This window comes from Physcomitrium patens, chromosome 2, assembly GCF_059467195.1.
Source record: "Physcomitrium patens ecotype Gransden chromosome 2, ASM5946719v1, whole genome shotgun sequence".
NCBI lineage: Eukaryota > Viridiplantae > Streptophyta > Bryopsida > Funariales > Funariaceae > Physcomitrium > Physcomitrium patens.
In genome coordinates, this window is record NC_143411.1 from 18233521 (window position 1) to 18259533 (window position 26013).

Sequence of the window (26013 nt, forward strand, 5' to 3'; positions counted from 1 at the left end):
TTCAAGCTAACAACATGTGTGGTACATGGCCAACTTGTTGACTACGTTTATTACCCAAAAAAGTTAATTAAAGATATCTATAAAATTAAAGTAGCATCTATAAAGCTTCTTGGAAGCTTCTATAGAAGATATTATATAATTAACTTATTTCTACCTAATTTTATTTACTTCTATCTATTTATACAAGTAATTACTGGCTTACATGCATGTGTCCGTGATATTACTCCCCCTTTTAGGATGAATTCTCCGAGGAGCGGTCATCATATGTTGAGAAAATCTATGATATGACAAATTATATTTGTCACATATTGGGATCTTTATTCTCTTCAAAGATGCTTGATAGGACCTCTCAACCATCGATAATGTTGTATACCAAGGCGAAAAGACCACCCTGTTATCCGGTCGTTGTTGAGGCCTTCATAACTTCTTTCAAATAAAATATTTGAAACACCATCAGGAGTTTTTCCTACCTCTAATAAAATTACCAAACATTGAGAATCTCTTTTAAGGCTATGATATCAAACACATTGTATCTTGCCATCTATTCGAGAAAAAACATGTCATTCTTGAGGATCTTTATCTCCATTGCATCATCTTGAAGATTGTGATAATTGCAATGTCTCATCCAACAAGTCACCAAATAAAGGCTCTTTAGTCGAATCCACTAGTTGTTGGTTCTCTATCTCATTAGCGTCACAACTACAAAGAAGCTACAAATAAGGTTTAAAAGTAGAATGTTATCTTGCCTATATCTTATTTCTTTTATAGGGAAAGTTTTTCATCTTGATTTTGATGGATGTTGTCGATGAAAAGCTTCCACCATCTTTGCTGCATTTACAAGATTCTTTACTATCTCTCATATATATTCTCTAATATCATATCCTCATCACTGGACAAGATATTCCAATTTATTTTGGCGTCGCCTTGAATCTAGGGCTTCTTCTACTTCGAACTCTTGATTATTATCTATTTCTATACAAAGAAGTAGAGTTTGTCTTCTTTTTGGTATATCCACTGTATTGTATGGTTCAAAAACAAACACATGAAATACTGGATGGATTTTCATTATCTCCAGTAAGTATAAATGATATGCAACTGTATTGATTTGTATAGAAATAGAAAATGGTTCAAGCCTTGGATAGTCCAACTTATCACAATAACGAGTGGTCTTGATATTGTGACAAAGTAACCATACCTTATCACCCATGTAGAATGGTGGTTGTTATTTTTGATAGACATATGCATTGATCTTTTGTTGTTCTTGAGCTTCTTTTAACTGTGCCTTCATTGTTGCATGTAGCTTTGATAAATGAATTGCCAAATCTTTTGCCACAAGATTATCAGCTTTTAAAAAGTCAAAAGTATCAAGTTATGGATGATAACCATAATTGACAAAAAAAGGTGTTTGTTTTATAGAAGAATGTACAGTGTTATTATAAGTAAACTCTACCGATGGCAAAAGAGTTGTCTAATCATCTTATTGGTAGTTGATGGTACATCTTAAATACTGGTCCAAAATTTGATTAATACGCTCCGTTTGTTCATCAATTTGAAGATGGAATGTCAAAGATAGTTTTATATCTACTTTTAGAATCTTGAAAAGAGTCTGCTAAAATCTTAATACAAAGTGAGTTCTCATATCTGATATAATATCCTTGGATAATCCATGATAGTGATAGATATTGTCAAGAAAGAGCTTAGTTGTTTCTTCACCTGTGATAGATTTTGTACATGATATAAAATGTGCCATCTTAGTAAAACAATCTATTATCATGAATATAGAGTCATAAAAACCTAAGATTGGAAGATCTATGATGAAATCCATAGAAATAGAAGACCATGGTTGTTTTGGAATAAGTAATGGTCAAAGATGTCAGTAAGGTTGATGACAAGGAATTTTTGATCTTGAATAAATATTATATGACTGTCAAGGACAAAAACTCGACGAAGTAGTAATTCAGACAAGTGAGCCTTCACTCAAAAAAAGGTAATAAAATATAAATAAACAAGTCTATATATTGAAAGAGAAATTGGAATGGCTATTACGAAAAGATAAAAAAACTAGAGACCCTTGAAACTAGATTGGAAGCAAGAAAGTAATTGACAAGAGTGAAGAAGGCTTCACTCTTGTCTCTATATATACTATCTAACTAGGGACTACATGGCGACGTTCTATAGGATCTCTAATAAGTGTTGACTTTGTAGGACACATGCCTTGACTTACAAGGCAAGTTTTTCTATGTGTGGGCCACATATATAGCTTGGTCTTCAAGCTAACAACATGTGTGGCACATGGCCAACTTGTTGACCATGTTTCTAATCCAAAAAGTCAATTAAAGACACCTATAAAGTCAAAGCAGTGTCTATGAAGCTTCTAAGAAGCTTTCATATCAAATACTATAGAATTAATTTACTTTTATCTACTTTTACTTACTTCTACCTATTTATACATGTAATTATTGACTTACATGCATATGTCCGTGATATTATCCCCCCTTCTAGAAACGACTTCCACGATGAGTGGCCATCATATGTTGAGAAAATCTATGATGCGACAAATTATATTCGTCACATACTCTGATCTTTGTTGTCTTTGAAGATGATTGATAGGGCCTCTCAACCATCTATAGTGTCCCATATCAAGGCGGGAAGACCACCCAGTTATTTGATCATTGTTGAGGCCTTCATAATTTCCTTCAAATAGATCATTTGGAACACCATCAGGAGTTGTTTCTACTTCTAGTAAAATCACCAAACATCGGAAGTCCCTTCTCAAGTCGTGATACCAAACGCATTGTATCTCGCTGTCGTATTACGTACTTTCCTGCTCGAGAATGCGCCGGGCGTCTAGTTGTAAAAGGTAGTATGGAGATTCGCCAATATTCAAGCAGTCTATTAGTTTTTGACTGCTGGAATATAAACGACTGTAAGAATACACCGTAAATCTATACGGATGCCCTTCGACTGCTTGTTGAAGTCCTTTTTCTCCCAGCCGGTAGGTCTCTAGACGTTACAGAGAATCCCGAACAACCCAATCTGCTAATCTCCGATACCGCTTTGTACTTACGATCTTGTATCCACTGACTGTCTTGTTAGATTAACCCAATAAATTTCATTCACTCCGCATACTCAATCCTATAGACACCCTTTTAATTCTTCAATCACAGACGTAACTCGATTTCACAAAACAGTCAAGTTTAATCAAACCCACTTCATTAAAAAAAATTCTGATTCACCATTACAACACTGACTTCAGCAACGATTACCTTAGTCTTTTCAAAACCCTATGAAGAAGAAAAACCCAATTCTCCATCTTTTCTTCCCCGACCCGAAGCATGAAGCTCCTCTCCAATCCCCTTGATCTTCAAAAAAAAAACTCCCAATGAAAACGAACTAGTAACCTTGAAAAGAGCTTGAAGCTAGCTCCTCGATCCAAAAAAACCCCCCCAATCTCTCTCTGAAAAAAAAAACCCCCCCTAAACCTTATCCTCTGAATTTCTTCAATCTTTCGTCTTGGATCCGAAATTGGCTCCCGCCGTCAGAGCTTAGATCCGAAATTGGCTCTCGCCATCAAAGCTTTCTCCTCCATTTTTACCTTTAAGAGATCCATTTACCGAAAATAACGTTCCATGAAACGGCACAGAGAATAGGACAGCCTGAAACAGAATCGAAACCCCGTACTCGGGTCCACATTGAGTCGCCCGACCAATTCAGAGCTCATATTGGGTAAAATGCCTGTAGTAACCTGGATGTTCCCGTAATTGGATCAAATTGGTCCTTCGCGTCAAACTGGCTGAGGCCTGTAGTAAGACCTGGATTTTTCCGTAATTACACTGCATTTGGTTGCCAGACCAATGCAGGTCTCATATTGGGTAAGAGGACCCGGATTGGATTCTTGAAATTGGATCCAATTGGTTCTTCAAATCAGGCTCATCTGTCGCGTGAATTGGTCCTTTTCCTTCCTGCTGACTCCCGTTATTGGAATCGAATGGAGCATTTCAATATGCCCCGGCTGACTGTAATGGGGTGACTGAACCTGACCACTCAATATTTGCACTGGAGTTGGTCGTTGCTCCCAATATTCGAGGTAACTGAATATTAATAAAAGTCCCTTTTCTTTATATTTTCACGGTATACTCGTGTTACAACACGACATCCACCCCCTCTGAACCTGTGCATCCTCCGGTATGCACCAATTTACCCAATTGTTGTTTGATTCAGAATATATCCTCTACGTCTTTACCCAAATCGTCTTCGTCACCTTCATTATCCAAATCACTTTCATCTTCTTGCTGCGGAATCTCTGTACCTTCATTAAGGTCTTCCATATTCATCTCTGCTTGTCTTCGTTTAAATATTTTTACTCGCTTCCCTGCAATTGGTATTTTCAATTTTGTACCATCTAACTCCCGTAATGAGTAAGTCGCATTATCATGAACAGTTGTTACAACATATGGTCCAAACCAACGTTTTGAAAATTTCCGCAAAGTACTATGTTGATTATCCACACTATTGTCATAAACAAGTACCCAGTCACCTTCCTCGATTGCTTTTGGTCTCAATCGATGTTGCTTATCGAATCGCGGCTTGTTTTGTAACCTTGCTCTTTTTAACCTTTCCAATGCTATCTGCACATCTTCCGTTCTTTGCTCCAATTGTCGAATCCTAATAGCCAGAAGTTCTTCTCTTGTCAATCCATCTTCCCATGGTAGCATACTCCAAGTAAGTACCTTTTCTTCAATCGACATAATTGATTTTTGACCTGTCATAAGTTCTACTGGCATATATCTTGTCACCGAGCTATGTGTTGTTCGATCAGCCCATAATGCAAATGACAAAAGCCATGGCCACTCTTTAACTTTCCCATTACAAGCTTTAACTAATGCTTTCACAATCGGTCCGTGACCACGTTCGCTTTTTGCATTCCCCTCTGGATTATAAGCAGTAGTCAGTGATAGTTTAACTCCACATCTTTCAAAGAACTTACAAGCTTCTTGTGCATTTAATTCTCCGCGATCTCCAGTGATTTTTCCTACACATCCATAGCGGCAAATGACATCTTCAAGCAAAAACCTACAAATCCCCTCTGTAGATTTTGTCCTCAATGCTCTTCCTTCTACTTGATTTGATAAATCTTCGCGAGCTAAAACCAAATATCTCATCTGCCATAACCCAACCGGCATAATAACCAAATCAACAACCCATTTAAAATGACTAGCCAGAGGATACGTAGGATGAAGACCATCTCGATGTCAGATATTAGAATACGATTGACAGATTTCACATGACTCTACAAATGAGAGCACATCTCGATACATATTTTTCCACCAATATCGATCCTTGAGTTTAGCAAAAGTAGCCCAGATTCCTCTATGCCCTGCCTATAAACTATCATGAAACTCCTTTAATAATTTTAGTCTTTCTTCCTTTTTGCCTATCACTCGTTGTGGCATCCCAATTCCTTTCTTCGGTCTCTTCCATAAGAATCCCTCTCGAAGTAAAAATCCATATGCTTTTTTTCTTATTTGTTTGAATTTTTTTGTAGACCAATTCCCCTGCTTAGTCAAGGTATTCAAGTAATGACCAATATCCAATAATTCTCCTTCATAAGATTCTTCAAGAAATAGCTTGTCTTCTCTGTTGAGATTTGATATTGAATAGAATTTCAATCCGACGTCATCAATGTCATCAACCATTTCGTCCTCCCTCTCGTATCTTGCTTGAGATAGCATGTCTGCTACTAAATTGTCTTTCCCAGTAATATGCTTAAATTCTAGATTTAGTGACTTAATATAAGCAATCCATCTCAACATTGCAATAACTGGCGTTGAACAGTTAAATATCATTCCAAGCAATGGTAAGCAATCTATTTCAATTACTACTACTGCCCCAATGAAATAATCCCTTTCAGCTTTCATAGCCGAAACGACTCCCCAAAGTTCTCTTTTAACTTGCGAATATGGAGGCTGACGAATACTTAAAACTTTAGCCCCAAACAAAACTCCAAATCTATTCCCACTTGAATCATCTTGACCCACAGTCCATCCAATGGCAATTGGACTAGCGTTCACAGTAAGAATCACAGGTCTATTACACTTATAATCAACCTCCTCAATATTGGAGGTGACATTAATAATTTCTTCAATCTTTGCATTGCCTGAATATGCCTTTCTTCCCATTTAAATCGGTAACCCTTGCGTAACAGTTCATATAATGGATCTGCTATGTGAGCAAAATGAGGGACCCAGATTCGATAAAATACACATGCACCCAAAAACTTGCGAACCTCTGTTAAAGAATCACAATCCTCTTTCATCCTTCCAATTGCATCAACTTTAGTCGGATCTGATTTTCTTCCGTACGATCCACATAAATGTCCAACAATCACAACCTCTCATACTCCAAATACGAACTTTATACCCGATAATGTAAGATGAACTTCTCCAAGCCGAGTTAAAATCTTTTCACAATCTTATATATGATCAACAACATATTTGCGACACCCCCTCGTATCTAAAGTTTCATCCTTGTCTCCTTCTCTGCACCCTTTTATAGGAACATCATCCAAAAAAGGCATAGTCTTTTCCGAAATAAAATCTCTCAATACCTTATTCATCCCATTCATCATATGCGCAATTGAGTTGGTTGCGCTTTGATAAAGTGTGCACATTCTAACCAATCCAAGTCGTGTCCTCATTGTTGTCATATCTCTACTTCCTTCGGCAAGTTGAAATTGATCATAACTTGAATACAAGTCATCCATTGAATAGATCGCCTTTCCAGCAAACGTCTCAGCAAATTCATCCACAATAGGCCCAATTCCTGCATTCCTGATAGTTACTACATTCACCGGTTGCATATCTTGAATAAACCATAGTGACCCATTCTTCTTAGGTACCGTAAACCACCGACTAGAATACGGTGCAAATGAAGGTTCCAATATTTTCATCTTTATCTTTTCTTTTAATAATTCAATCAATTTAAGTAAATGTATCCTCAGTACTGGAATTGGTCTTAGATTCCAAGGTACATGTGGTACAGTGAAGATAACCATAGGTGTTACAATATTTGGATCCACACACCCAATTTCATGAGATTCGAAGGCAAACGATCTACCTTATTTAGCCAACATCTTTTTGAAGCAAGTAATTTCCTCTGGCAATAAAGAACCATCAGAACCAATCTTCAATTCTTCAAAAGTCTCTCTAGTAAACTGGTGTCCAATAGTCATTGGATCTCTTAAACTTGCTTCTTCAAATGCTTCTCTCATTTGTTCTTTAGAATCTTCTAGTAATAGTTCAGCAACAGGCTTTACCTTCTTATCTGCCGTTTTATATCTCGTCTCTACAGTGACTTCTGGTGCTTGAAAAGATTCAAGTATGATATAAACCTCTCTTGAATAAATTTCAACAATCTTATCATTATCCCCTAACCCAATAGATGTAATCAATTCCAATGAATCTTCCAGTCCATTTTCTTTATAAACACCCAAAATCCTCTCATCATCTTGCAATGCACTTATCTTGCGTAATTGTCCTTCAATATTATATAATCTTTTTCTTTCTTTTCTTTTAAAATCATTAACTTTTTTATACATAATATTTCCATTCTCCAATATACCAATAAAACTCGCATCAAAGGCACCTTCATCTCGCGAGAGTACCTCCTCTTTTGTACCTCCATAATCTCGCTTTACAGTGGTACCTCCCCAAAATCCTTAAATCCTTCAACAATCTTTGGCAATGGTTTCTCCCTCAACCTATCTCGATTTCGTTCATGGTTAGGACGTACTGTTAGAAATTATACAGCTTTCCTCCCATCTTCGCTCCGTACCCTTGCATAAGCGGAACCATCGTCAAGTACTTTTGTTTCCATCCGTGTTGCCGTGATATAATTTGTCCTAAAATCAACGGATAAGACGTTGTATCTTGAACAAAGAAATGTTGCTCCGTTGCAACATCCCCAATCCGAATTTTGACATCTAGACAAGCTCCATATAATTCGCCCCGTGTGTTATTAGCCGCTCGAATTGTCCATCCATGTTCCATATCAATTGGCCATTTTTGCTTCTTATAAAGATCTTTAGACATGAGAGTTATTACAGAACCATGGTCGACTAAAGCAACAATTGGTTCTTCTATATCTTCTACTTTCACTAATACCTCAGTTGTTGCCCTTGTCCAATGTTTCCGAGTATAATGGCTCAAAGTTTCCATTTCCTTGTCACTAGAATCTTCGAAATGTACTCGTTGATTATACCCATTCTTTTCATTTGTTGGTTGCTTATAATCAATATCAACCTCTTCTTCATCTTTATATATTCTTGCATCAATAGCATGACTCATTCCAGTTTCTCCCATTAATTGCCTCTTTCGCTTAATGCTGTTAATGATGACATCATGAAACTCCTTCTTTGCAATTCCCAAGACTTCTTTCAATGTGAATTCCACCTTAGCATTTAATATACGTACTTCCAACACCCCTTTCAAATTTGTTGCCGCTTCAATGTCAAAAAGTAGCTTATAAGCAGTTCATTTGCCCTTATCTTTTGTCTCCTTTGTTTTTTATTCCAATGATGTTGAGGTATCCTTTATAGGCAATTCTTGTGAAGTTGCCTCCCAAGCCTTGTCTCCTCGAGTTTGCCTCTTAAAAGAATTTCCTTCTCTAGTATCATCAAAATTTTCTCGTCTCTTTTCTTCCATCAAAGCTTCATGTTGGCTCTTAGCAATATATGCATGACCTGAAAGAAACTCAACAAGATCCTCCCAACCTGTTCTACCTCGTATTGTCGCTGCAGTCGTCAATAACGCTTCTCAAGGTAATTTTCCTTCTTGCATTATAGAAACGGCAGAAGCCCAAAACTCAATAGTTTTCGTACTTCCACCAATTTCATCATCTACTCTAGCACCATAACTTGCACTTTCTCGTGCTACTGTTTCATGCTCTTTTAAGTAATCTTGAACCAATGCTCTCATTTCTCCCTTGCCAAAATTGGTTTGAAGAAGATCCTCTCTATTTTTCAATGCTATCTTCCCATCTTTCCATCAAATAATTCCCTGCTGTATCATATTATTAAATTCATTGCAATCTTTCCTAGTGTGTGAAGCGTCATCACACCAAATGCATCTTTGTACATATCCTTGTTTTGAAACATTCTTCGAATTGTTTATAGAAGTATTCTCTTCAAGTCTTGCCAATTTGATTTGAAGATCTCGCATTCCTCGTATAATTTCTTCCATCCCTGCTTTCTTTGATAAGGATGTCGAAGGTTGAACTGTAGGCATAGTTGGTGGTGTTGTACGTACTGGAGCTTTGGGTGCTTGTACAGTTTTCTGAATATTGCTCCTATCCTTCCTCCTTTCTTTTTTTGTAAGCAACTCCGCCGCATCTTCAACGTTCTTCCACTTCGTTGTCAATCCTTCATCTTCTTCTTTGTCTTCAAGAAGGAGTTCTAATTTCTCTTACAATTCTCCAACAGCAGCTTGAAGAAATAGATCAATTTTTTTCGGCTCCAATGTCAATTTTACTACCTTCGACAATTGAGAGTACTGCCTCTCAAATTTCTTTAGTAGCTCTGTTGCTTACAAATTCTTATTGGGCCGTTCAATCCATTCCAGAAACAGCTTCTTAGTAACGCGATCAGCATCTTCTAAGGAATATTCATCTTTCAATGTATGTAAAAAAACCTCCCATGAATTCCCATAATGATCTGTAATCGATGTAATATGGTCTCTTATCTCCGGTATCGTGGCAAGTCCAAATAATTCAACCATTTTCTTTTCAGAAACTGGATTTAATTCTATTTCACGAACATAACATCTTAAATACCTTGAAATATTCCTTCCATCAAATTGATCAATTTTATTGACCACTGATTGCAATGCTTTGGTTGCCAAAGCTTCTTTTCGATCATTGCTTTGCTGTTGCTGCATTGATAATGAGAAGGCTTGACACATACTAGTAATAGACGGATCCATGTGCATACCTTGTCCTTTAGAAGACTCCCCACCAGAAACTCCTCCCAAAAATCCTTCAAAATTTTTATTTTCGTTTTCCATAAAATAAAGATAAAATCAACCAAAATCGAATACCTTCCACCTCAAGCTTTCACGTCGGGTTCACCACTTTTGTCATATTACATGCTTTCATGCTCGAGAACGTGCCGGGCGTCTGGCTGTAAAAGGTAGTATGGAGATTCGCCAATATTCAAGCAGTCTATTAGTTTTTGACTGCTGGAATATAAACGACTGTAAGAATACACCGTAAATCTATACGGATGCCCTTCGACTGCTTGTTGAAGTCCTTTTTCTCCCAGCCGGTAGGTCTCTAGACGTTACAGAGAATCCCGAACAACCCAATCTGCTAATCTCCGATACCGCTTTGTACTTACGATCTTGTATCCACTGACTATCTTGTTAGATTAACCCAATAAATTTCATTCACTCCGCATACTCAATCCTATAGACACCCTTTTAATTCTTCAATCACAGACGTAACTCGATTTCACAAAACAGTCAAGTTTAATCAAACCCACTTCATTAAAAAAAATCCCGATTCACCATTACAACACTGACTTCAGCAACGATTGCCTCAGTCTTTCCAAAATCCTATGGAGAAGAAAAACCCAATTCTCTGACTTTTCTTCCCCGACCCGAAGCATGAAGCTCCTCTCCAAAACCCCCAATGAAACCGAACTAGTAACCTTGAAAAGAGCTTGAAGCTAGCTCCTCGACCAAAAAAAACCCCCCCGATCTCTCTCTGAAAAAAAAAAACCCCTCCTAAACCTTATCCTCTAAATTTCTTCAATCTTCCGTCTTGGATCCGAAATTGGCTCCCGCTGTCAGAGCTTAGATCCGAAATTGGCTCTCGCCATCAAAGCTTTCTCCTCCATTTTTACCTTTAAAAGATCCATTTTCCGAAAACAACGTTCCATGAAACGGCACAGAGAATAGGACAGTCTGAAACAGAATCGAAACCCCGTACTCGGGTCCACATTGAGTCGCCCGACCAATTCAGAGCTCATATTGGGTAAGATGCCTGTAGTAACCTGGATGTTCCCGTGATTGGATCAAATTGGTCCTTCGCGTCAGACTGGCTGAGGCCTGTAGTAAGACCTGGATTTTTCCGTAATTACACTGCATTTGGTTGCCAGACCAATGCAGGTCTCATATTGGGTAAGAGGATCCGGATTGGATTCTTGAAATTGGATCCAATTGGCTCTTCGAATCAGGCTCATCTGTCGCGTGAATTGGTCCTTTTCCTTCCTGCTGACTCCCGTTATTGGAATCGAATGGAGCATTTCAATATGCTCCGGCTGACTGTAATGGGGTGACTGAACCTGACCACTCAATATTTGCACTGGAGTTGGTCGTTGCTCCCAATATTCGAGGTAACTGAATATTAATAAAAGTCCCTTTTCTTTATATTTTCACGGTATACTCGTATTACAATACGACATCGCCATCTATTTGACAAAGAACATGTCGTTTTTAAAGTTTTTCATTGACTCCGATAGATGTAAATGATATGCGACTAGATTGATTTGTACACAAATAGAAAATGGTCCGAGCCTTCGATAGTCCATCTTGTCACAAGGATGAGTGGTCTTGATATTATAACAAAGTAGCCATACCTTATCACCCAGGTGGAATGGTGGTTGTTCCTTTCGATAGACATCCGCATTGACTTTTTGTTGTTCTTGGGCTTCTTTTAACTGCACCTTCATCATTGAATGTAGCTCTGACAAATGAATCGTAAAATCTTTTGCACTAAGATTATTAACTTTTGAAAATTCAAAAGTATCAAGTCGTGGATGATAACTATAATTGGCAAAGAAAGGTGTTTGTTTTGTAGAAGAATGTATCGTGTTATTATAAGCAAACTCTACCAATGGCAAAAGAGTTGTCCAATCATCTTATTGGTAGTTAATAGTACATCTTAAATATTACTCCAAAATTTAATTAACATGCTCTGTTTGTCCATCAATTTGAGGATGAAATGTTGAAGATAGTTTTATATCCACTTTTAGAATCTTAAAAAGAGTCCGCCAAAATCTTGATACAAATTGAGTTCTCGTATCTGATATAATATCCTTGGATAATCCATGATAGTGATAGATATTGTCAAGAAAGAGCCTAGTTGTTTCTTCATGTGTGATAGATTTTGTACATGGTACAAAATGTGCCATCTTAGTAAAACGATCTACTATCACGAATATAGAGTCATAAGAACCTGAGATTAAAAGATCCATGATGAAGTCCATAGAAACAGAAGACCATGGTTGTTCTGAAATAGGTAATGGTTGAAGAAGTCTAAAAGATCGATGACGAGGAGTTTTTGATCTTGAGCAAACATCACATGATTGTACAAAATCTTTGATTGCCTTCTACATTTGAGGCCACCAAAAATCCCTAGATATCAACTTTAAAGTCTTATTGTATCCAAAATGTCCTGCTGCTGAAAAGTCGTGACGAGCTTGAAGAATATGTAAACATGCTTCTCTTTCTGGAAGATATAAGCATCCTTCAAAATAGAATAGGTTGTTCTTGAATTCGAATTTAGAGGGATCATGAGATTTAGAAGAATTATTCTTAATATCATAAACAAGAGGGTCTGAAGACATATTTAACTGAACTTGCTTGAAAAAAGTTAAATCAATAGTCAATGTTGATTTTATTGCTCAAAGATGAAATTGCTCCGACTTCAAGAGAACCATTCTTTGTTGCTCAAAAGCTGCATCTCGTTCTTTTGGTATAAGATAAGAACCTCTAGACAAGGCATCGAACAAATCTTCTTATTTTTTTGGCCGATAAGTGATGATGAACTCGAATCTTGATAAAGACATGCTCCATCGAGCATGACGATGATTTAATACGTGTGTTGACATAAAATATTCGAGATTCTTGTGATCCATATACACGGTGACTTAACTGGAAGTGTCTTTTAGATAATGATGCCATTATTGAAAAGAATCCATAATTACAAGAAGTTCTGTATGATAGATCTCATAATTGATTTTTGTTGCTGAGAATTTTCTTGAATGAAAGGCTACTGGATGAAGTTTGTCATCTATTCCCATTTATAATAAAATCGCACCCAGAGCAAAGTCTGATGCATCTATTTCCATAAAGAACGCTTTGAAGAAATCAACACGATACAAGATTGATGCAGAAACAAACGCTGTCTTCAAAGATTCAAAAGCAACTTCTGCTTCTTCATTCCATTGAATTTTTTTTTATAAGTCAAACGTGTAAGTAGAGGTGTAACTTGAGAGAAGTCTTTGATGAAGATCCGATAGTAGTTGGCAAATTCCAAAAAGCTTTGGACATTTCTTACCGTTTTTAGGATCTTTCAATCTATAATAGTTTGAATTTTCTTAAGATCCATCATAAGTCTATCATTTGAAATGATGTAATCTAAGAAATCGACTTGAATAGTGTAAAATACATACTTTTCTATCTTGGCATAGAGTCCCGCATCTTTTAATTTTTGTAATACATGAGGAATATGAAGTTCATATTCTTTTGGATTCTTAGAATAGATCAAGATGTCATCTAGATAACAGATCACTACATCGTCCAAAAACTCTCAAAAAACATCATTCATTAGATGTTGAAAAGCTGCTGGTGCATTTGTAAGTCCAAAAGGCATGACATTATATTCAAAATGTCCAGACCCAGTTTAAAATGCAGTCTTCTATTCATCACCTTCTTTGATACGTACTAGATTGTATGCTCTCAGGACATCTATTTTTGTATAAATCTTAGCTTAATTCAGCTGATCAGTCATGGCCATAATCATGTAAGCTAATAATTACATATATAAATAGATAGAAGTAAGTAAAAGTAGGTAAAAGTAAGTTAATTCTATAATATTTAATATGGAAGCTTCTTAGAAGCTTTCTAGATGTTGCTTTGACTTCATAAGTATCTTTAATTGACTTTTTGGATAAGAAACGTGGTGAACAAGTTGGCCATGTGCCACACATGTTGTTAGCTTGAAAATCAAGCTAACTATGTGGCCCACATGTAGAAAAATTTGCCTTGTAAGTCAAGGCATGTGTCCTACAAAGTCAACACATATTGGAGGTCCTATAGAACATCGCCACGTAGCCCCTAGTTAGATAGTATATATAGAGACAAGAGTGAAGGCTTCTTCACTCTTGTCAACTCCTTTCTTGCTTCTAGTCTAGTTTCAAGGATCTCTAGTTTTCTTGTCTTTTGGCAATAGCCATTCCAGTTCCTCTTTCAATATATATACTTGTTTATATATATTTTGTTACCTCTCTTTGAGTGAAGGCTCACTTGACTGAATTGTTTTTTCATCGAATTCTTGTCCATGACAGATTGACAAGAGTACACCTACAATATTAGAGCTTTGTCTAATCTTGATTAAGAGTGGATTACCCTTTTTTCTTGATAAGATATAAGCATATTAGAAATTGCGGATTATCCTCTTCTAAACTGATATTGTCCTTATCATTTTCTTTGTCCTCAAGTCCTCTCTTCTATTTGTCTTGAGCGATATTAGACGTCCTCTTTCTTCTAAGTGTTATCATGGCAGAACTTCTAAAAATGAAGAGTGCAATGGCATAAATGCAAGAGCAATTGAGGGAGTTAATGCTTGCGATGCATCAACTCAATTTACCACCACAAACAGCAACAAGATTGGCAGGAAGTGAAGATATAGAAATGGTTGGAATTCCTTCAACATTTGCACCAAACCATGTCCTTTCTCCTATGGTGGAACGCCCTTGAAATGTTAGAGAACCAAGAATTGCTCTACCCGAGAAGTTTGATGGCACCAAATCCATGTTTCGAGGATTTATCAATCAAGTGAAACTGGTGATTGAACTTCAATTCCAAAGCTATCCAACTCCAGGATCACAAGTTAGATTCATTGGTACGCTTCTTTCAGGTTCAGCACTATCGTGGTTTTCATCTTTTCTTGAACGACGAGATCCAATATTGGATAATCTAAAGGCTTTTATGGTAGAGTTTCGATCCATGTATGGAGAGCATGATGCAATTCGTATTGCAACCAATAAGATCCGTATTTTACGACAAGGCAATCGATCAGTAACGTTATATGCTTCACAATATTGACAACTTGCAACTGATATCAAGTGGGATGATGCTGCACTTATTAGCCAATTTCTCTATGGATTACAATATGAGGTAAAAAAATTAATGCTCAACTTACCTGATCCTCAAACATTGAGTCAAGCAATTGACTTTGCTGTGAAGTGTGACAATCGCCTTTTAGAATTCCGATCTGAGAACCGTATAAGTGGACCTCAAAATTACTATAATGCAATGGCAACACCAACACCTCTTCAACACATACATTCGGAAGTAGAGGATGTGCAAATTGATGTAGTACGTTTCAAACCTCTTACTAAGTAAGAAAATACTCGTCGTCGTCAACAAGGATTATGTTTATATTGTGGAGAACCAAAGCACACTGCTCAATATTTTCTAAAGAAACGACGCAATCACAAAATGAGGAGTATGGCTGTGAAAGAAGACAATATGTCAGAAAACGAGTTTGTCCAGCTATAATAGGAACCGTGCGGCTAGAACCTTGCACAACATCTAGTAAAGGTCATATTCTCTCCTCAGAGCCCTCTCCTTGTTTTACATTAAATGTTATTTTAGGACCTAAACATTACAAAGTCTCAGCCTTCTTAGATTCAGGAGCCTCAGCATGTTTTTTAGATGAAGAATTTACTAAAAGACATAGCATATCTTTAGTAAAGAAAACCAAACTTGTTCATATAGAAGTCATAGATGGTCGTTTATTGTCTTCTGGAGATATTACTCACGAAACCCTTCCTATAGAAGTAATAATCAATGGTCATAATAGTTTTGTAGTATTTAATATTATTAGATCACCTTCTAATCCGATCATTTTAGGTTTATCGTGGTTAGAAAAATACAACCCTCAAATAGACTAGATTTCTTGAACTCTTACTTTCTCTAAAAATATAACTCATAGTGTAGTTAATCAAGTAGAGAGTCATAAGTCTAGTTCAATTAAACCCGTATTTATAGGTACAAAAGCTTTTTTGCATGCTGCTATGAAAGAATCATCATACATTATTTATGGTACACTCGTTTCTACTGGTGAAAAGACTTCAAGTGGCATTCCAAGCCAATATCAAGAATTTCAAGATGTATTTGAAAAAAAACATGTGGATACACTCCCGGAACATCGTCCCTATGATTGCTCAATTGACCTTCAAGAAGGAGCACAACCACCATTCAGACCAATCTACAGTTTATCACAAAATGAGTTACCTGAATTCAAGGAGTATATTAAAGAAAATCTAGCCAAGAATTTCATACGCCATTCTAAATCTACAGCAGGAGCTCCAATTCTATTTGTGAAGAAAAAAGATAGATCATTGCGGATGTGTGTTGATTATCGAAGACTCAACAAGATTACCATCAAAAATAGGTATCCACTACCTTTAATATCTGGACTTCTTGATCAGCTGAATCAAGCTAAGATCTATACAAAAATAGATCTTCAGGGAGCATACAATCTAGTACGCATCAAAGAAGGAGATGAATGGAAGACTGTGTTTCAAACTAGGTATGGACATTTTGAATACAACGTCATGCCTTTTGGACTTACAAATGCACCAGCAACTTTTCAACATCTAATGAATGATGTTTTTAGAGAGTTTTTGGACGATTTTGTGGTATGTTATCTAGACGACATCTTGATCTATTCTAAGAATCCATAAGAACATGAACTTCATGTTCGTCATGTGTTACAAAAATTAAGAGATGCAGGACTCTATGCCTAGATAGAAAAGTGTGTATTTCACACTACTCAAGTCGATTTCTAAGGTTACATCATTTCAAATGATGGACTTATGATAGATCCTAAGAAAGTTCAAACTATTATAGATTGGAAGATCCCAAAAACGGTAAGATATGTCCAATGTTTTTTGGGATTTGCCAATGACTATCGGATCTTCATCAAAGACTTTTCTCGAGTTGCAGCTCCACTTATACGTTTGGCTTGTAAAGACAAACTCCAATGGAATCAAGAAGCGGAAGTTAGTTTTGAATCTTTCAAGACAGTGTTTATTTCTGCACCAATTTTGTATCATGTTGATTTTTCCAAAGCATTCTTTATGGAAACAGATGCATCTAACTTTTCTCTGGGTGCGATTTTATCACAAATGGGAACAGATGACAAACTTCATCCAGTAGCCTTTCATTCAAGAAAATTCTCAGGAGCAGAAATCAATTATGAGATCCACAACAAATAACTTCTTGCAATTGTGGATTCTTTTCAAGAATGGCATCATTATCTAGAAGGCACTTCTAGTCCAGTCACCGTGTATACGGATCACATAAAACCTCAAATATTTTATGTCAGCACGCGTATTAAATCGTCGCCAAGCTCGTTGGAGCATGTCTTTATCAAGATTCGAGTTCATCATCACTTATCGACCAGAAAAACAACAAGGTTTATCCGATGCCTTGTCTAGACATTCTTATCTTGCACCAAAAGAACGAGATGCAGCTTTTGAGCAACAAAGAATGCTACTCTTGAAGCTGGAGCAATTTCATCTTCAAGCAATAAAATCAACATTGCTTGTTGATTTAACTTTTCTTAAGCAAGTCCAGTTAAGTATGTCTTTAGACCCTCTTGTTCATGATATCAAGAACAATTCTTCTAAATCTCATGATCTATATAAATTTGAATTCAAGAACAACCTACTCTATTTCGAAAGACGCCTATATGTTCCAGAAGGAGAAGCACGTTTACGTGTTCTTCAAGCTCGTCACGACTTCCCAGCAGCAGGACATTGTGGATATAATAAGACTTTGGAGCTGATATCTAGGGATTTTTGGTGGCCTCAAATGTGGAAGGCAGTTAAAGATTTTGTACAATCATGTGATGTTTGCTCAAGATCGAAAACTCCTCATTATTGACCTTTTGGACTTCTTCACCCATTATCCATTCAAGAACAACCATGGTCTTCTGTTTCTATGGACTTCATCATGGATCTTCCAATCTCAGGTTCTTATGACTCTATATTCGTGATAGTAGATCGTTTTACCAAGATGGCACATTTTGTACCATGTACAAAATCTATCACAGGTGAAGAAATACCTAAGCTCTTTCTTGACAATATCTATCGCTATCATGGATTACCCAAGGATATTATATCAGACAGGGGAACTCAATTTGTATCAAGATTTTGGCGGACTCTTTTTAAGATTCTAAAAGTGGATATAAAACTATCTTCGGCATTCCATCCTCAAACTGATGGACAAATGGAGCGTGTTGATCAAGTTTTGGAGCAATATTTAAGATGTACCATTAATTACCAACAAGATGATTGGACAACTCTTTTGCCATTGGCAGAGTTTGCTTACAATAACACAATACATTCTTCTACAAAACAAACACCTTTCTTTGCTAATTATGGTTATCATCCACGACTTGATACTTTTGACTTTTCAAAAGTTGATAATCCTACTGCGAAAGATTTGGCAATTCATTTATCAGAGCTACATACAACGATGGAGGCGCAATTAAAAGAGGCTCAAGAACAACAAAAGGCCTATGCGGATGTCTATCGAAAGGAACAACCATCATTCATCTTGGGTGATAAGGTATGGCTACTTCGTCGCAATATCAAGACCACTTGTCCTTGTGACAAGTTGGACTATCAAAGGCTGGGACCATTTTCTATTTCTACACAAATCAATCCACTTGCATATCGTTTACATCTACTGGAGTCAATGAAAATCCATCCAGTATTCCACGTGTCTTTTCTTGAACTATACAAGATAGTGGACATACCAACAAGACGACAAGCTCCACCTCATCCTATAGAAGTGGACAATAATGAAGAGTTTGAAGTAGAAGAAGTCTTAGATTCAAGGCGGCGCTGAAATAAATTAGAATATCTTATCCATTGGCGTGGATATGGTATTAGTGAACGCACATGGGAGCCAATAAAGAATCTTGCAAATGCAGCAAAGGCGGTTGAGGCTTTTCATGGACGACATCCATCAAAATTAAGATGAAAACCTTCTTTATAAAAGAAACAACATCTAGGCAAGATAACATTCTACTTTCAATTCTTGTTCGTAGCTTCGTTGTAGTAGTGGCGCTCAAGAGATGGAGAACCAACAATCAGCGGATTTAACTCAAGAGCCTTTATTTGCTGACCTGTTGGACGAGACATTACGATTGTCACAACCATCAAGACGACGTAATCGAGATGAAGATCTTCAAGAACGACATGTTCTTCCTCAAATAGATGGCAAGATACAATGTGTTTGGTATCACGATTTGGGAAGGGACTCTCAATGTTTGGTGATTTTGCTAGAGGTAGGAACAACTCCTGATGGTGTTCCAAATATTCTATTTGAAGGAAGTTACGAAGGCCTCAACAATGATCAAATAACTGGGTGGTCTTCCCACCCTGGTATGGGACACTACCGATGGTTGAGAGGTCCTATCAATCATCTTCGAAGAAAACAAAGATCAGAGTATGTAGCAAATACAATTCATCGCATGATAGATTTTTTCAACATATGATGACCGCTCCTCGTGGAACTCGTCTCTAGAAGGAAGGATAATGTCACGGCCATAATCATGTAAGCTAATAATTACATATACAAATAGGTAGAAGTAAGTAAAAGTATGTAAAAGTAAGTTAATTCTATAATATTTAATATGGAAGCTTCTTAGAAGCTTCTTAGATGTTGCTTTGACTTCATAGGTGTCTTTAATTGACTTTTTGGATAAGAAATGTGGTCAACAAGTTGGCCATGTGCCACACATGTTGTTAGCTTGAAGACCAAGCTAACAATGTAGCCCACACGTAGAAAAACTTGCCTGGTAAGTCAAGGCATGTATCCTACAAAGTCAACACATATTAGAGGTCTTATAGAACGTCGCCACGTAGCTCCTAGTTAGATAGTATATATAGAGACAAGAGTGAAGGCTTCTTCACTCTTGTCATCTCTTTTCTTGCTTCTAGTCTAGTTTCAAGGATCTCTAGTTTTCTTGTCTTTTTGCAATAGCCATTCCAGTTTCTATTTCAATATATATACTTGTTTATATATATTTTGTTACCTCTCTTTGAGTGAAGGCTCACTTGTCTAAATTGTTTTTTCATCGAGTTCTTGTCCTTGACATGATCAAAAAGTCCAGATATTAAAGGTAGTGGATACTTGTTCTTGATGGTAATCTTGTTGAATCCACGATAATCAATTTACATCTGCAATGATTTATCTTTTTTCTTCACAAATAAAATTGGAGCTCTTGCTGGAGATTTAGAAAGGCATATGAAATTTTTGGCTAGATTTTCTTCAATATATTCCTAGAATTCAGTCAACTCATTTTGTGATAAACTGTAGATTGGTCTGAATGGCAGTTGTGCTCCTTCTTGAAGGTCAATTGAGCAATCATAGGGACAATATTGGCAGTGTATCTACATTCTTTTTTTCAAATATATCTTGAAATTCTTGATATTGGCTTGAAATGCCATGTGAAGTCTTTGCACCATTAGAAACAGATGTGGCATAAATAATATATGGTGATTCTTTCATAGCAGCATGCAAGAAAGCTTTTGCACCTATAAACATGGGTTTAATTGAACTAAACTTATGACTCTCTACTTGATTAACTACACTGTTAGTTATACTTTTAGAGAAAGTAAGAGTTTGAGAAATCCAATCTATTTGAGGGTTGTATTATTTTAACCACGGCAAATCTAAAATGACTGGATTAGAGGGAGATCTAATGATATTAAATACTACAAAGCTATTATGACCATTGATTATTACTTCTATAGGAAGGATTCCATGAGTAATATCTCAAAAAAAAAATGGACGACCATCTATGACTTCTATATGAACAGGTTTAGTTTTCTTTACTAAAAAATATGCTATATTTTTTAGTAAATTCTTCATCTAAGAAATATGCTGAGACTCCTGAATCTAACAAGATAGAAGCTTTGTAATGTTTAGGTCCTAAAATAACATTTAATGTAAAACAAGAAGAGGGCTCTGAGGAGAGAATAGGACCTTTACTAAACATTGTGCAAGATTCTAGTCACATTGTCTCTATTGTAGCTAAACAAACTCGTTTTCTAACATATTGTCTTCTTTGACAGCCATACTCTTCATTTTGTGGTTGCGTCATTTCTTTGGGTAATGTTGAGCAGTGTATTTTGGTTCTCTACAATATAAACATAATCCTTCTTGATGACAACGAGTCTTTTCTTGCTCAGTAAGAGGTTTGAAACGTACTGCATCAATTTGCATATCTCCTACTTCCGAATGTATGTATTAAAGAGATATTGGTGTTGCCATTGAATTATAATAACGTTGAGGTCCACTTGTATGGTTTTTAGATCGGAATTCAAAAAAGTGATTGTTGCACTTCACAGCAAAGTCAATTGCTTGACTCAATGTTTGAGGATCAGGTAAGTTGAGCATTAATTTTTTTACTTCATATTATAATCCATAGAAAAATTCGCTAATAAGTGCAGCATCATCCCACTTAATATCAGTTGCAAGTTATCAAAATTGTGAAGCATATAAAGTTATTGATCAATTATTTTGTCGTAAAATATGGATCTTATTGATTGCAACTCGAATTGCATCATGTTTTCCATACATGGATCGAAACTCTGCCAGAATAGCCTTTAGATTATCCAATATTGGATCTTGTCGTTCAAGAAAAGATGAAAATCATGATAGTGCTGAACCTGAAAAAAGCATACCAATGAATCTAACTTGCGATCCTGGAGTTGGATAGCTTTGGGGTTGAATTTCAATCATAAGTTACACTTGATTGATAAATCCTCGAAACTTGGATATGGTGCCATCAAACTTCTTAGGTAGGAAAATTCTTAGTTCTCTAACATTGGAAGGGCATTCCACCATAGGAAAAAGGACATGATTTGGTGTAGATATTGAAGCAGCTCCAACCATTTCTATATCTTCACTTCTTGCCAATCTTATTGCTCGTTGTGGTGGTAAACTAAGTTGATGCATTGCAAGCATTAATTCCCTTCATTGCTCTTGCATTTATGCCATTGCACTCTTCATTTCAACAAGATCTGCCATGATAACACTTAAAAAAGAAAAGATGTCTAATATCGCTCAAGACAAATAGAAGAGAGGACTTGAGAACAAAAAAAATACTAAGGACAATATCAGTTTAGAAGAAGGTAATCTACAACTTCTAATATGCTTATGTCTTATCAAGAAAAAAGAATAATCCACTCTTAATTAAGATTAGACAAAGCTCTCATATTATAGGTGTACTCTTGTCAATCTGTCAAGGACAAGAATTCGATGAAAAAGTAATTCAGACAAGTGAGCCTTCACTCAAAGAAAAGTAACAAAATACAAATAAACAAGTATGTATATTGAAAGAGAAACTGGAATGGCTATTGCCAAAAGACAAGAAAACTAAAGACCCTTGAAACTAGACTAGAAGCAAGAAAGGAGTTGACAAGAGTGAAGAAGGCTTCACTCTTATCTCTATATATACTATCTAACTAGGGATTACGTAGCGGCGTTCTATAGGACCTCTAGTAAGTGTTGACTTTATATGACACATGCCTTGACTTACAAGATAAGTTTTTCTATGTGTGGGCTATATTGTTAGCTTGGTCTTCAAGCTAATAACATGTGTGGCACATGGCCAACTTGTTGACCATGTTTCTAATCCAAAAAATCAATTAAAAACACCTATAAAGTCAAAGCAGCATCTATGAAGCTTTTAAGAAGCTTTCATATCAAATACTATAGAATTAACTTACTTTTATCTATTTTTACTTACTTCTATCTATTTATATATGTAATTATTAGCTTACATGAGTATGTCCATGACAATGACTAAACAAAGTCTTTCACATCCTCCTACATTTGTGGCCACCAAAAATCTCTAGAAATAAGCTCCAAAGTCTTGTTGTATTCAAAATGTCCGCCTGCTGAAAAGTCGTAACATGCTTAAAGAATACATAATCATGCTTCTCCTTTTAGAACATATAATTGACCTTCAAAATAGAATAGATTATTTTTGAACTCAAACTTAGAAGTGTCTTGGGACTAAGAAGAAATATACTTGATTTTATAAACAAGAGGATCAAAAGACATACTTGATTGGATTTGTTTCACAAGGGTCGAATCAATAGTCAACATTGATTTCATTACTCAAAGATGAAAATACTCTGGCTTTAAGAGAATTATTCTTTGTTGATCAAAAGATACATCTCCTTCTTTTGGTGCAAGATAAAAATATCTATAAAGGGCATTTGACAAACCTTATTGTTTTTTGGGTCGATATATGACCTTGAAATTAAATCTTAATAAGAACATGCTTAAACAAACTTGGCAACGATTTAGAATATGTGCTGACATGAAGTATTCAAGATTCTTGTGATCCGTATATATGGTGACTGAATTAAAAGCACCTTTTAGTTAATGACGCCATTTTTGAAATGAATCCACGATTGTAAGAAGCTCTTTGTCATGGATTTCATAATTAATCTTGACTATTGAAAACGTTTTGGTATGAAAAGCTACTAGATGAAGTTTATCATCTACTTCTATTTGTGATAATACAACATCCAAAGCAAAGTCTGATGCATCTGTTTCCACAAAAAATGCTTTAGAAAAGTTGACGTTATGTAAGATTGCTGCAGAAATAAAGGCTGACTTCAAAGTTTCAAAAGATGCTTCAGCTTCTTTACTCCACTTAAGTTTGTCTTTGCAAGTCAAATATGTATGTGGAGCTACAACTTGAGAAAAATCTTTGATGAAGATCCACTTATAATTAGCAAAGCCTAAAAAATATTAGACATCTCTTATCATTTTTGGAATCTTTCAATCCATAATTATTTGAACTTTCTTAGGATCTATCATAAGTCCATCATTTGAAATGATGTATCCTAAGAAGTTGACTTGAGTAGTATAGAATACACACTTTTCTATCTTGCCATAGAGTCTCACATCTCTTAATTTTTGTAACACATGAAGTTCATATTTATCTATGTTTTTAGAATAGATTAAGATGTCATCTAAATAACAGACAACAAAATCATCTAAAAACTCTCAAAAAACATCATTCATTAGATATTGAAAAGCTGTTGGTGCATTTGTAAGTCCAAAATGTATGACGTTGTATTCAAAATGTCTATACCTAATTCGAAATACAGTCTTCCCTTCATCTCCTTCTTTAATATGTATTAGATTGTATATTCTTTATAGATCTATTTTTGTGTAGATCTTAGCTTGATTTAATTGATTGAGAAGTCTAGATATCAAAGGTAGAGAGTACATATTCTTAATGGTGATCTTATTGAATCCTCGATAATCAAGACACATCCACAATGATCCATCTTTCTTCTTCCCAAATAAGATTAGAGCTCTAGTTGGTGATTTGGAATAGTGTATGAAATTCTTGGCCATATTCTCTTCAATATATTTCTTGAATTTGGCCAATTTATTTTATGATAAACTATAGATTGGTCCAAATGGCAGTTGTGTTCTTTCTTGAAGATCAATTGAGTAGTCGTAGGGATGATGTTTTAGAAGAGTATTCACATTCTCTTTCTCAAATACAACTAAAATACTTGATATTAGCTGGGAATGCCACTTAAAGTTTTTGCATCATTAAAAACAGGTGTAGCGTAAATGATACAAAGTGATTCTTCTTTTGTAATATGCAAAAAAGCTCTTGAATCTACAAACATAGGTTTAATTGTACTAGACTTATGAATTTCTACTAGATTAATTTCACTCATAATTATGCTTTTAGAAAAGTCAAGGGTACAAGAAATCCAATCTATGCAAAGATTATACTTTTCTAACCATGATAAATCTAAAATGATTGGATTAGAGGGAGATCTAATTATATTAAAGATTACACAACTATTATAACCATTTATTGCTAAATCTATAGGAAGTTTTTCATGAATAACATCTCCAAAAGATAACAGATGACCATTTATGATTTCTACATGAACATGTTTGATTTTTTGTACTAATAGTATTTTATAACTTTTAACAAATTCTATGTCTAAAAAATAAGCTGAGGCTCTTGAATCTATCAAGGTGGATGCTTTATAATTATTAAGTCCTAAATACACATTTATTATAAAACAAGGAGAGGATTTTGAAGAGAAGATAGGACCTTCATTAGAAATTGTATAAGATTCCAGCCGCACAGACCCTATTATAGCTAGACAAATTTGTTTTCCAGCACATTGTCTTCTTTGACAAATGTACTCTTCATTTTATAATTTCATCGCTTCTTTGGACAATGTTCAACAGTGTATTTAGGTTCTCCACAATATAAGCACAATCCTTTTTAACGGCAATGAGTTTTTTTTACTTGGTAAGAGGTTTAAAATATATTGCCTCAATTTGCATATCCTTTACATTTGAATATATGTGTTGAGGAGATGTTGGTATTGCCATCAAATTGTAGTAACGTTGAGGCCTATTTGTACGACTCTCAGATCAAAATTCAAAAAGTTGATTGTTATATTTCATAGCAAAGTCAATTGCTGGACTCAATATTAGAGAATTAGGTAAGTTGAGCATCAATTTCTTTACTTCATATTGTAATCCATAAAGAAATTGGCTAATATGTGCAGCATCATCCCACTTGATATCAATTGTAAGTTATCAAAACTGTGAAGCATATAACATTACAGATTAATCGCCTTGTCACAAAATATGGATCTTATTGGTTGCAATATTAGTTACATCATATTTTCCATATATAGACCAAAATTCTTCCAAAAATACTTTTAGATTATCTAATATTAGATCTCGTTGTTCAAAAAAAGATAAAAACCACGATAGTGCTGAACTTAAAAAAAGTGTACCAATGAATCTAACTTGTGATCCTGGAGTTGGATAGCTTTGAGGTTGAAGTTCAATCACAAGTTGTACTTGATTGATAAATCCTCAAAATTTGGATCTTGTACTATCAAACTTCTCAAGCAAA